Below are 14,742 nucleotides of genomic sequence, written 5' to 3' on the forward strand. Positions count from 1 at the left end.
TGGTTCTGATGAATGTTTCTCCTTGGCTCTTGTAGAATTTGGACTTGTTTCAGAAGGAGGTTTGTACATGGTTCTGATGAAGATTTGTACCTGGTTCTCATAGAGTTTCCATCTGATTCTGATGGATTTTGGACGAGATTCTGATGGAGTTTGGGTCTGGTTCTGATGAAGACTTGTTCCAGGTTCTGATAGATATTGGACAAGGTTTTGATAGAGGTTCTTCCTGGTTCTGACAGATTTTGGACCTGGTTCTGATGGAAGGTTCCTAACTGGTTCTGATAGAGATTTCCTCTTGGTTCTGATGGAGTTTGGGTCTGGTTCTGATGGAGATTTTCTCAAGGTTCTGATGGATTTTGGTACTGGTTCTGATAGAGGTTTCTTTCTGGTTCTGATTGAGTTTGGACCAGGTTCTGATAGTCAGTTACTGTGAGCGCCAGTAAGCTCTGAAGATAAATCTCCACAAAGCTCATGTCTCTACCTCGAACGGTTTACGAGAGGCGGCGATTCGAAAATGTGTGAGTTTAGTGATTTTTTGCTCAGATTTTTTCTGAAATTCCTGTAGATTTTCTATACAGAGTGCGTTGACTTTGCATTGCTTTGGGGTGTGTTGCCAGAAAACTGTTTGTCCCACATCAATGAGGGTGAAATTTTCTTGATCGCGAAAGAGCATCCTACGTTTTGATATATAATTTGTATAGGTAGAGTGAAAATTGAGCGAGTGAAGAGAGTTTGTCCGTTCTTTTTCAGGTTATTCAAAAACCTAGAGCATACACTCTAGCGACACGAACATTCCGTCATAGGATTACATTATAAAACTGAAAATCTGAAAAAATTGTAATAAAGTTTGAATCCAAATTGTAGAAAAACTGTAAAAGATATCAAAAAGTTGAATTAAACAGTAATAGCAGAAGGTTGTGAAAGCATTTTAAAAGTTGAATGGTGTTTCTAGCTGAAAGTATGCGGAAGTAGTTAAATGGCAAAAACAGTGAAATTTTAGCAGAATTTTTGAGGTTTCCCATTCATTTCAATGGAAGCAAAAAAAAAAAAACACAAAAAGCTGAATATTTTAAAAAGTATATAAGTTATAAATTCCAAAAGTCATAGCCGGAATGTCCTGAAAGGGCTGAATATTGTGAAATTTGAACGGTTTAAATAGCACAAAGTATGCAGGAGGAGTAGCAAATCAAAAAATGTACAGAAGCAACCAGAATAAAACGAAGAAGAAGACGGAATAATAAAGAATAAAGAGAAACACAATAAAGAGAAACAGGATCTCAAGGGTCTCTTAATTGTGTGAATGCCTTCAGCACAAATTAAATCTTGCTGTAGCTCATTATGCAGGTTTCTTCAAAGAGCCTTTGTAGATGCTGATGGCTGTGGGCAAGAAGGATTTCCTGTAGCAGTCTGTCTTACAGCAGATCTGAAGAAGTCTTTGACTGAAGACACTCAGTGTAAAATGATTTAACTGTTGAAAATATTAGTTACTGAAATATTCTGTGACTAGAGATGCCTCCTACCCAATCAGAGGGTGCTCAGAAAGAAAAGTGTCTTCTCGACCTTTTTATTACGTATACAATATTAAGGCTCTAGGTGAGGTCATCTGAGATGTGGACAAGGCACATAAACGTACTTTTCATTAGGTCCACATTTCTGTATGAAAATGTTTTGTCTGGTGTCTGATGTAATAATCTAATCATAAATGTATTGTTTTCAATAGCAGCACATCATCATTATTAACAGCTAAAAAGGCCTTAAAACGTCTTTTTTTTCACTAAGTGACTTATTCACTGCACTGGTAAAATCAATTTTAATTAGTGGCTTACTGTGTTACTGATATAAAATAATTTTTCAATAATATCCATAGTTATTAAATGGTTCCATATGACTGGGATTGAATTAGAATGTATTTAGAATTAGAATTTGAATCTGTCTATATGATTGGACTGTATTATTTGTTTTGATTATGGATATTATTTGGATCTGTTTGTACTGTAACTTGAAATCATATTTGCTGTGAACTGGCACTACATTAATTACTTAATTGAATTACCATCTCCTCTGAATCAGTGTCAGATTTTTATTAGTATTCTGTCTCTTGATGGAGTTCTAAGACGTATGTTTGTCGTGAATTTGCACGGAGCATTGAGACACAAATTGATCTGAAATTATATTAAAATGTCCAGCAGCAGTGTCCATTTTCTAGCTGAAAATAAGTAGAAGGAAAAGGAAAATTCTAGTATAACTACTTTGGTTTGCAGCAATGCTATAGTTTTCAAGCCAATTGATTTATTTCACATTATTAATGAACTTTGCTGCACTTCCACTTGTCAGACTTGGCCTGTTAGTGTCAATAAGAGGAGGAAACTTGATCTTAGTGAATTAGACTTAAGTGATTCTGTTGCACTAATGATTCTGCCTGTCACAACAAATGTCAGCTGCTTTAAATATGTTGATTCTGCAAAACTGATCTGCATAAGCTCTGCAAATGAGCTGAGACTTCTTGGTTTTCAATTAATATTTCATGTGGAGGTGAAATCTTTCTGCCCTACCCCAACTTCTTGAATAAATCAACACTGCAGCCACTCCTGTATGAATCAATAAGGAAGGTAACTTTGGAGAACAAAAACACATTCACCACTAGGTGGTGGTTAAACATGTGAGTAAGGCGACATGCTTGCTGCATTTCATGTGTGTAGCCTGGGGACTGGGAGAGGCAGTAAACACTTAAGGTGACTAAACTGCTGGCTTGAGTTTTCTGGCTGGCAGCAGAAATCAGTACGATGGATCGGAAGGGAGAGATTTAGTTGCAGGTGGCAGAGGTCGGTGGATTGTGTATTCTGCGCAGTCAATAATAAAGTTAGGACTTATGCTTGTGGAAAGTTAATGAGCAATCACAAGGACCTTGGAAAGTCATTTGCATGTGGGTGCGATCTTGTCACTTTGGCTGTGAGAAGGCTGCAGGGACATAGAGAGAGACGGTGGTGTTGTGGAGCTCTTGGATGCTGAGCAGAGGATGCACAGCTCACATAACAATGAGACATTAGAGCCACGATTTAACAGCCAGGCTGATAATGTATGTCTGATCCCTGCAGTAAAGAATAGAATGCTTTATGTGCATTATGTGTTCTCTTTAAAACAGCGTAGTCTCCTGAGGAAGACTACTAAATATTTGGTATCACTAAAGCTTGATTTATGATGTGTTTGGTCTGACCCCTGATCATTCAACTTCAGGACTCACATGTACTCGCTGTCACTCTAGCTTCACATTGGTAAATCCACCTGCTCTCTTTATTTATTGTTTGAGATGAAACTCTGACTCTTCTGTCCAACAATGTCATATAAACCTATGTTGTAATGATAATTGAGGATTGTTAAAGGCTAAAAAAAGAATCAGCATTGATTAAAACAAAAATGAGATATATTGCTCTGCCTGTAACAGCTCCTTATAATATATAAGTTTCTTTATTAATTAAGTAAACTTTTCAGGTATGTTAATTTATGAAGATGCAGCTGTATATGTCACTATATAATTAGAGTATGTCCCACTGACATGTCTAAACTCCATCCTCTCCCAGAGGCATGTGACATTCTAATGCCGGAATGTGTCTCCAATGTCCTACGTCTGTCTAAGAAAAAAGTGTAACCCTGCATGCAATTTTGGTGTAGAACTTACTTCACAGTGGTCAGAGCGAGGTCTCACAGCTTTGACCATGTAATCACCTCTTCTGCATTCACATCAAAAACTATCAAGTTCTTATCTGTCCAGCAGTCATGAAGCAGCATGATTTTCTGTAATATGACTGGCATGATCACTGACATTATAGAGTGAAATAAAGTAAAAGAAAGTTGTTCTTAAAAGTCACAATGGTTAACAGAGACATACTTTAGTATTTCTTAATTAGATTGGGACATTGTGTTCTCTCAGATTCATTTTCTCCCCTTGCCCTCCCCAGAATGCTGTTTTTCCTTTCCCTTCTATGTGTTGTCATGTTTACAGAGATGGTGTGAGGTAGAGGCATCGGTGTGCTCTTCATGCTGATCATCAAGCTCCAGCATAAAAGCCTGGTCTGTAAAGTCTGTGATCAGGGTCTTTGCCAGCCCCCTGGAAATGAACAATAATGGAGTATTTGTTAGTGGGTTTCTCTTTATTTCCAAAATAACTTAATATTAAGGCCTGTCAATTGATTATAATATTTAATTGTGATTAATTGCATAAATGTCCATAGTGAACTCACGATTAATAACAACTTAATCGCAGATTTTTTTTTTAAATATTCTCAATTTACCCTTACCTTTCAATGCTTACATTACCAAGCTGCTTTCTATTCATCAACTCATGACTTGTGAAAGTATCACCTGTAGTGTACCTTTTCTTACTACATAATTACATACTGGGTTCATAGTAAACAGCAAACGCAGAATAGACATCCTGAAATGTAGCATGCTAAGTAAACTTGGCTGACGCCTGATGGCTAAAAGAAATAGCTAGACCCAAGTTAAGGTAGGTCAGAAATAGATTTAAGTTTGAACATGATCATTGACATGCATAAAAGGGTTAAATGTTCAATTCAATTCAGTTTTATTTATATAGCGCCAATTCCCAACACATGTCTCAAGGCACTTCACAACAGTCAGGTTCATACATTCCAATTAATCCGAATCATTGAACAGTGCAGTCAGAGTTAGTTATTTATTAAAATTAGATAAAAAGTTTTTCTGTCTAAGGAAACCCAGCAGATTACATCAAGTCAGTGACTTGCAGCATTCACTCCTCCTGGATGAGCATGTAGAGACAGTGGACAGTCACTGGCGTTGACTTTGCAGCAATCCCTCATACTGAGCATGCATGTAGCGACAGTGGAGAGGAAAAACTCCCTTTTAACAGGAAGAAACCTCCATCCGAACCAGGCTCAGTTTGAGTGGCCATCTGCCACGACCGACTGGGGGTTTGAGAGAACAGAACAGAAAAAAAAGAGAACAAAGAAGCACTGATCCAGGAGTACTTTCTATGGGAAGGAAAAGTAAATGTTAATGGATGTAGCTCCTTTAGTTGTTTCACCTAGAAAGAAAGAACAGATAAACTCTGAGCCAGTTTTCAAGGTTAGAGTCTGAAAGAGAACACATAGAGTTAGTCACAGTAGAAGCTCAGTCAGTAGCCATGTCTAGGAGAGAGAAAGGGTTAAACACTGAAAGACAGAGCCATGTGGATCATCTGTAGAAGGTGAGCATTAAGTTGTTGCCAGCAGAAGCTCGGACGATTCCCCTCTCCAGAAAGGTGTCACAGGTAGACACAGAGTCAGGCCAGGTGTAGCTTCTAGGAAGTGAAAAGAGAGAACAAAGTTAAAAGCTGAAATAACAGCAAATAATGCAAAATTGGAGATTAGTGTGAGAATGTATTGAACAGGGTGAAAGTGGTCATTATGTCCTCCAGCAGCCTAAGCCTATAGCAGCATAACTACACAGAAAGTTTCAGTTCAGATTATTTAGTTAAACGGCGCTTATTTTCAACAATGTCGTCTCAAGGAACCCCACAAAGGCTCCCACTGATGGTCATTGTTATACTCTCTCTGTCAGACTGAATGGAGGGTGTGTTTGCACCTCAACCATAACTGAGCTGGTTTAGGCTAAACCTGACTCCCCCTTACTCCAACCAACAGGGAGGGAGGAAGGCTCCCTCCCTGATAAACTAAGCCACTCTAACTATAAGCTTTATCAAAAAGGAAAGTTTAAGCCTAGCCTTAAAAGTAGACAGGGTGTCTGCCTCACGGACCAAAAACCGGGAGCTTGTTCCACAAGAGAGGAGCCTGATAACTAAAGGATCTGCCTCCCATTCTACTTCTAGAGACTCTAGGAACCATCAGTAAACCTGCAGTCTGAGAACGAAGTGCTCTGTTAGGAACATATGGACCAATCAGATCTCTGATGTGTGATGGAGCTAGATCATTAAGGGCTTTATATGTGAGGAGGAGAATTTTAAATTCTATTCTGGATTTAACAGGGAGCCAATGAAGGGAAGCTAAAATAGGAGAAATATGATTTCTCTTTTTAATTTTCATCAGAACTCTTGCTGCAGCATTTTGAATCAGCTGAAGGCTTTTAACTGCATTTTGTGGACATCCTGATAGTAAAGAATTACAATAGTCCAGCCTTGAAGTAACAAATGCAGTTTTTCAGCATCACTCCTGGATAGGATATTTCTAATTTTGGCAATGTTCCGGAGGTGAAAGAAGGAAATCCTAGAAAACTGTTTAATATTGGATTTAAATGACATGTCCTGGTCAAAAGTAACACCAAGGTTTTTTACTTTATTACCGGAGGTCAATTTAATGCCATCCAGGTTAAGTGATTGACTAGGCAGTTTCTTTTTTAAAGACTCTGGTCCAAAGACGACAACTTCTGTCTTGTCTGAATTTAGAAGCAAAAAATTTAAAGTCATCCAAGTTTTTGAGTGAAAATCTATCCTATGCTGCCTGATAATTTGACCCATTGGAAGCATATATATAGTAAAGAGAATTGGCCCAAGTACTGAACCCTGTGGTACTCCACAATTAACCCTGGAGTTTAAAGATGATTAATCATTTACATGAACAAACTGGAATCTGTTGGGACCCAGCCATGGATTTCAACATCAAACTCCGGTATGGACTTTTCTGGAACTTTCAAAATAAATTGCATTTAACTGACTTCCAGCAATTGAGGAAAGGTAGCAGCAGACTTCCCATGATACCACTGTCTGAATAAGAGCACCCCATCTCCAACAAGCCAACCTCTTCCACACCGGTGTTCATCGGGATAGGAGGGGGACAAAGCGCGCTAATGTCTTTTGTTGGCAAAAAGATAAACTCTTCAAACTGGATCCAAGAGTGTCATAAGATCACACGATCATATGCACAAGTTAAGTATGAGTGAAGCACTGTTTGTGTACGCGGTGATTTCATTCATAAAGAGGGCAAATTAAGGTATAAGCATTGCTGACTCCGAGCCCTGCAGAAGCAAACGGTGTGACGCGGTCTCCCAGTCGGGAAGGAAGACAGCAGAGACCGCATCATCGTGTTAACCCGTGTGGTCAGCAGATAGGACGGGCCGCCCAGCTACAGCTCCGGAGCTAACCCTTTTGTTCACAGAGCGAACGCACCTTCAACCTCCCATGAAGCTACCGAGCCAACCGCTTGTTGACTGTGGACGTTTCTTCAAACTTCGCCCCTTGGACAACATTTCCTCACCATGGTCAGAGGTTAGGTTTGGACACATTAACAGTTAGGATGAAATGATCTGGACGTCTTCATTCCATGAAGTTTGGTTTTGTTTGTGTGAAACTTGGCTATCTTAGTGCTAGTAGGCTATCTGCAGCACACGTGCCCTGTTTGTGTTCTGTGTTTGTGTGTTTTTAAGTTAAGTCAAACTTTACTTGAAGGGTGATTTTAAACACAGAAGATTGCTTATTGCTTATGCATTTTAACCCTTTTATTAACCCTGTTATTTTAAAGGTATGTGTTGATTCTGGTGCTAAGCTATTAGCTTATTTTGTTAGCTCAAGCTAACCGGTAAGAACACGTGCTTGCTACTAAAGAGTATTTAACAGAAAGATTGTTAGTTTTCAAGCTAGTGAATAATAGTCCCTGAACATCAGTTACTAGATTTGATAACTAAGTAAACACCATTAAGCCCCATTTCTCCAGAAAGATTTGGCTCTTTTCCAAAATACTCCCTTAATAATATTTCTTCAAATATTATTTCAATAAATAAAGACAGCTAATGAGACACTGTTGAGAATTAGTCATCCAGAAGGTTGGTTTTATTCAGCAGATTATTATTTAAAACATTATTTTATTAAAATAATATTTTACCTGATCTTGCATTGTGAATGGTTGTCTAAAGGTTTGCTGATTATTGTCTACAGGTCCTTCTCAAAATATTAGCATATTGTGATGAAGTTCATTATTTTCCATAATGTAATGATGAAAATTTAACATTCATATATTTTAGATTCATTGCACACTAACTGAAATATTTCAGGTCTTTTATTGTCTTAATACGGATGATTTTGGCATACAGCTCATGAAAACCCAAAATTCCTATCTCACAAAATTAGCATATCATTAAAAGGGTCTCTAAACGAGCTATGAACCTAATCATCTGAATCAACGAGTTAACTCTAAACACCTGCAAAAGATTCCTGAGGCCTTTAAAACTCCCAGCCTGGTTCATCACTCAAAACCCCAATCATGGGTAAGACTGCCGACCTGACTGCTGTCCAGAAGGCCACTATTGACACCCTCAAGCAAGAGGGTAAGACACAGACAGAAATTTCTGAACAAATAGGCTGTTCCCAGAGTGCTGTATCAAGGCACCTCAGTGGGAAGTCTGTGGGAAGGAAAAGGTGTGGCAGAAAACGCTGCACAACGAGAAGAGGTGACCGGACCCTGAGGAAGATTGTGGAGAAGGGCCGATTCCAGACCTTGGGGGACCTGCGGAAGCAGTGGACTGAGTCTGGAGTAGAAACATCCAGAGCCACCGTGCACAGGCGTGTGCAGGAAATGGGCTACAGGTGCCGCATTCCCCAGGTCAAGCCACTTTTGAACCTGAAACAGCGGCAGAAGCACCTGACCTGGGCTACAGAGAAGCAGCACTGGACTGTTGCTCAGTGGTCCAAAGTACTTTTTTTGGATGAAAGCAAATTCTGCATGTCATTCGGAAATCAAGGTGCCAGAGTCTGGAGGAAGACTGAGGAGAAGGAAATGCCAAAATGCCAGAAGTCCAGTGTCAAGTACCCACAGTCAGTGATGGTCTGGGGTGCCGTGTCAGCTGCTGGTGTTGGTCCACTGTGTTTTATCAAGGGCAGGGTCAATGCAGCTAGCTATCAGGAGATTTTGGAGCACTTCATGCTTCCATCTGCTGAAAAGCTTTATGGAGATGAAGATTTCATTTTTCAGCACGACCTGGCACCTGCTCACAATGCCAAAACCACTGGTAAATGGTTTACTGACCATGGTATCACTGTGCTCAATTTGCCTGCCAACTCTCCCGACCTGAACCCCATAGAGAATCTGTGGGATATTGTGAAGTGAACGTTGAGAGACTCAAGACCCAACACTCTGGATGAGCTAAAGGCCGCTATCGAAGCATCCTGGGCCTCCATAAGACCTCAGCAGTGCCACAGGCTGATTGCCTCCATGCCACGCCACATTGAAGCAGTCATTTCTGCAAAAGGATTCCCGACCAAGTATTGAGTGCATAACTGTACATGATTATTTGAAGGTTGACGTTTTTTGTATTAAAAACACTTTTCTTTTATTGGTCGGATGAAATATGCTAATTTTGTGAGATAGGAATTTTGGGTTTTCATGAGCTGTATGCCAAAATCATCCGTATTAAGATAATAAAAGACCTGAAATATTTCAGTTAGTGTGCAATGAATCTAAAATATATGAATGTTAAATTTTCATCATGACATTATGGAAAATAATGAACTTTATCACAATATGCTAATATTTTGAGAAGGACCTGTAAGTTAGTTACAAGACTAACTTAACTTCATTTCCAGATTCTTCAAGATAATCCTTGGTTCTCAAACATAAACATTGCATGGTAATGTTGCATCACTCTTTTGGTCATGATTTTCAATCATCTTTAATCAACTTGTTTATATTGTACATAGCCCATTAGTCTTCATTATTCTTTAATTCTGCTTGGTAGTTTAGTTGGATTGTTTTAGCATAGTAAAGAGTTTGTTAATTGAAATATGTTTGACTTGGAGTTGACTTATTTTTGTTAATAAATTCTTGTATTTTAAGAAATTGTGTGAATTCATTCCATGTGTGTGCAGAGTTTATGCTGTTCCATAATGTCAGAGCTCGTCTCACACCTTTCTATTCTGTCCTAATACCATCGCCTTACTGGGCTGGTATTCACAGGACAACCCTTAACAGACTGAAATATGATTTGATAAAATATTAAAATATTAATATTAAATATTAAACAATATTCTCAGATTAATAATCACAACAAATCTGTCAGACAAATAAGATTTAAACCAGCCTAGCGCTGTTCCCCTGATCCATACAGCATATTCCAGCCTTTTTAAGAGAATATTATGGTCAACTGTATCAAATGCAGCACTGAGATCTAACAGGACAAGTACAGACACAAGTCCATTATCTGAGGCAATAAGAATATCATTAGTGACTTTCAGCAGAGCTGTTTCAGTGCTATGATGAGCTCTGAAGCCTGACTGAAACTCTTCAAACAGGTCATTGTTGTATAAATGCTCACACATTTGATTAACAACTATTTTCTCAAGAATTTTAGATAAGAATGGAAGATTGGATATAGGTCTGTACTTTTTCAAGTCATCTCGATCAAGCGAAGGTTTGTTAAGTAAAGGTTTAATTACAGCTAACTTAAAAGCCTGTGGTTCTGATCCATTTACTAAAGATAGATTAATCATACCTAAAATGGGGCTGGTAATCAGAGGGAACACTTCCTTAAATAATTTGGTTGGGATTGGGTCTAACATACCAGTTGAAGGTTTAGATGAAGCTAATATTTCTGATAACTCAGGAAGCTTCACAGGATCAAAGCCGTCCAAACACAGATCAGGTTCTACAGTTACTTCCAATGTTGTCTCACTTGCTGAGGATGAAGTAATCATCTTCGGGAGTATGTCAAAGATTTTATTTTTAATAGAATCAATTTTATTTAAGAAGAATCCCATAAAGTCATGACTGCTAAGAGCTAAGGGAATGGATGGCTCAACAGATCTATGACTCTGTGTAAGTTTAGCAACTGTACTAAAGAGAAACCTAGGATTATTCTTGTTCTCTTCTATTAATGATGAGAAATAAGCTGTTCTGGCTTGGCGAAGTGTCTTTTTATACACCGGTAGGCAATTTTTTCCAGATTAAGTAGGAATCCTCTAGGTGTGTAGAGCGCGATTTTCTCCACTTTTCTAACATTGTTCTTTAAAGTATGCAGCTCTGAATTAAACCAAGGAGCTAGCCTCCTATGAATGATTACCTTCTTTTTCAAGGGGGTTGTATTGTCTAGTGTGTCACGCAATGATGAAGAAACACTATGAACAAGAGACTCAATTTGTGAAGGGGCAGAAACAGAATTATTGCCCTCCACTGTGCTTTTCAGTGATAATGAGGAAATTAAAAGTGGAACAGATTCTTTAAAGGTTGTTACAGCATCGCCTGATAATGATCTACTATAATGAAATTTTCTTTCAGGTGTGGAGAACTCGGTTAAATTAAACTCAAAGGTTATTAAGAAATGGTCAGACAGGACAGGGTTATGAGAAAATATTGTTATGTCTTTACACTCAATGCCATATGTCAGCACAAGGTCCAGAGAATGAAGACAAAGGTGGGTAGGTTTGTTAATGTTTTGAGCAAAGCCAATTGAATCTAAGAAAGCATTAAACGCTATATTTAGGCTATCACTTTCAGCTTCAACATGAATGTTAAAATCCCCCACTATAATAACTTTATCTGTATTTAACATTAAATCAGATCAAAGGTCTGAAAACTGATCTAAAAATTTAGGGTAAGGGCCTGGTGGACGGTACAAAACAACAAACAGAAGAGGTTTTAGTGCTTTGCAATTTGGATGAGGAAAACTAAGGATTAAATATTCAAAAGTGTTGTAGCTATTGATTGATCTGGGACTAATCAAAAAATCGGACTGAAAGATGGTTGTTACTCCTCCTCCTCGCCCAGTATTTCGAGGAATGTGAAAATTTAAATAGTTAGTAGGAGTTGACTCATTTATAGTAACATAATCCTCTTGCTGCAGCCAGGTTTCTGTGAGGCAAAATAAATCAATCTGATTATCACAAATCAGGTCACTAACTAGCAAAGTCTTTGAAGAAAGAGATCTTATGTTCAGTAAGCCACATTTAATTGTTTTATTTTTCTTTTTAGTCTGAGTTGTGTTAATTTTTATGAGATTTTCATGATTTTCTCCTTTTAGATTATTTTTTAAACTATTCAATTTTGGCGGTGGGCGAGACACTGTCTTAACAGGGTAATGGGTGGGTAGCAGTACAGAAGCTGTAGAGAGGAGTATTCAACTACGACCCTGCTTCCTGGTCTGAACCCTGGGTTGTCAGAGTTGTGGAGAACTAATAAATTTGGCCAGATTCCTAGAAAGAGGAGCTGCTCCATCCAAAGTGGGATGGATGCCGTCTCTCCGGATGTTAACAAATGTTATTGTCTTACCTGCAAGCAATGCGCAAGCATCATCCCACTGTCTCTTCTTCTCTTTTTCTGGACCTGACTGAGGGGGCTCCTCCCCCACCTAATTGACTCTAAATCTCTGTGATTCAGTTGAATTGACTTTGTAAAGTGCCTCAAGACTGCATGTCAACTGGCACTATATACAGTGGGGAGAGCAAGTATTTGATACACTGCCAATTTTGAAGGTTTTCCCACTTGCAAAGCAAGTAGAAGTCTTTAATTTTTTTCATTCAACTTTGTTTTTTCAACTGCGAGCGACAGAATCTAAAACAAAATTCACATTGTGTGATTTTTAAGTAATTTATTTGCTTAAAGAAGAATTAACTTTCCTGTGAGAGCGGGACTTCTTACTGGTTGTTAGGTGATCAAATACTTATGTCATGCAATAAAATGCAAATTAATATTTATGGCAGTTTAAGCAATAATAAAACAATATCAACATATTGTGCAGCTCTGTTTTAATTTTTAAATTATCATGATTCAAGATTACAAACTAAGTCTAAATAAACAATATTTTATTCACAATTTCAGAATCATTGAACTTTCTAAAAACAAAAAAATTAAATTATATGAATGAGATTTACCTGTCTGTCTCTGTGACCCTCACCTATAGTCACCAGATATGGATCATGATCGAAAGCACAATATTCCAGATACAAACAGCTGAACTGAGCTTCCCCTGTTTGGGGGCTGGACTCCGCCTTAGAGATAGGTGTGGGGTTCTTCAGGGTTTGGGGGGGAGGGTGAATTGTTCAGATGCAACTAGCACACAGAATCTCTTTGGATGACTTGCATAAACAAAATGTTAGGCAAAAATGATTATCAGTGTAGTATTTACATCCAGTTCACCACTGCTCACATTAGCATACAAGTAGCATAAATGGTTTTTCAGTTATAGCTGAATTTACTGCTGAATGTAAAAATGTATTCAACAAACCATAATCCATTTTTGGTTAAATTTAAATGGTCCCATCTGTTTTCTGCTGTGAGAGTGGCTCCTGGCTGCCTCCAGTGCCCTTTGAGCTGCACAACTGAAGCATTTAGTCAAAGCAGGCAGAGGGGAAAAATACATTTCATTACTTTGCTATGTGGCATTTTTTTTCCACGTCATTACAATGCAGTAATGGGCGATCACAGCTGAAACAGATTGCTCCTCTACTTGCATCCAACAGGCCTCATTTTAATGTGCCACCATTATGCAACTCACTGCTTTGTTACAGTCGAGTATAAGCGCTTTCTACTGCGCACGAGCATCTATGTGTCTCAATAGAGGGAGTAGATGCTACTCAGATCTGACATAAGACAAATGTTTCATTCAAATGTTGCTTTCGCATATTGTGGAGGAAGTAATGAATTCCTGCTTGGTGGCAGCACGCTTGGTTCACTGTGTCAAGCCTGAGCTCGCTGCAGGCGCGGCTCCACAGCAGCAAAATTAAATTTAATGTTCCGTTCACCGCAGGAAAGGTGCATAAATCACTGCTTTTGATTTGCATGGACTGTGGTGAAAAACCTCATCCCACGCAAAAATAAACCAGGACAGAATATGATGTCACAGGGAAAACAATGTAATTTCAGACTTTCTAATAAAAACGAGCAACAAGTAGGGCCGTTTCATTAGATTGTTGCTCTGATGTCAAGTATATTATTAAAAATACAACTGCCTCATGCTCCTGTTTTTCATTTAAAGTTAAAAAATACAACATTTTAAAAAGGTTTTCTTAATCTAAAAGAATGAAAAAATCTTAACTCTAGAAATGATTGATAAAAACAAAAACAAGAGCAAGACCAGACTAAAGTGTTAACACTGACTGTGTCAAACATCCGCTATCTCTGCAGCTGCTTTTGTGACTGCAATTAGCATATTTAAAATATTATAACATTTCAAAGAATTTATTTTGTCTATAGCAGACCAGAGCATTGTGAAAAAACCTGTATGAAGAGCTGAAATTCTAATAAGGTTGTGACCTGGTTTTTCACCTTTATCACTGTAACTGGTCTGCCCATGTAGACAGAAAAATCTTAGAGCCATCAATATCTTTCCTCATATCCTCTGTAGTATCTATTCAGAACAGCGTGACCACTTTTACATTTTTGAAGAATATATCTAAAAGCCTCAATATTAAAATACAGGAAATATTTAATAAATCACCCAAATTAGTATATGGTTACAAATCCTAATCACAAATACTACATCCAATTCATAAAAATGAATGGTTAGTACAGAAAACAGTATTTGGTTAATTTAAGGGCCAGACACATTTTCCTCCACAGTGTTGGGACCCACAGCCATGGATTTCAACATTAAACTCCGGTACGGACCTTTCTGGAACTTTCAAAATAAAGTGCATTAACCTTCTTCCGGCACAGCCAGGAAACTGGAAAACTGCGGACTTCCTGTGACGCCACTATCCAAATAAAAGCACAGCTGTTGCTACATCCGCCCTCTCCCACACGGTCTTCCAGAGGGACCGGATAGGGGAGAAAAGCGCGCTGATGTCTCTTT

At 38.4% G+C, this 14,742-nt stretch overlaps 1 protein-coding gene across 1 annotated transcript in view; it reads right to left on the bottom strand.

The window, feature by feature from the left end:
* Positions 1–14,742, bottom strand: part of LOC124872986 — a 42,981-nt gene that overhangs the window by 5,227 nt on the left and 23,012 nt on the right. The window lies entirely within an intron of this gene.

This window comes from Girardinichthys multiradiatus, chromosome 8 (genome assembly GCF_021462225.1).
Source record: "Girardinichthys multiradiatus isolate DD_20200921_A chromosome 8, DD_fGirMul_XY1, whole genome shotgun sequence".
Taxonomy (NCBI): Eukaryota; Metazoa; Chordata; class Actinopteri; order Cyprinodontiformes; family Goodeidae; genus Girardinichthys; species Girardinichthys multiradiatus.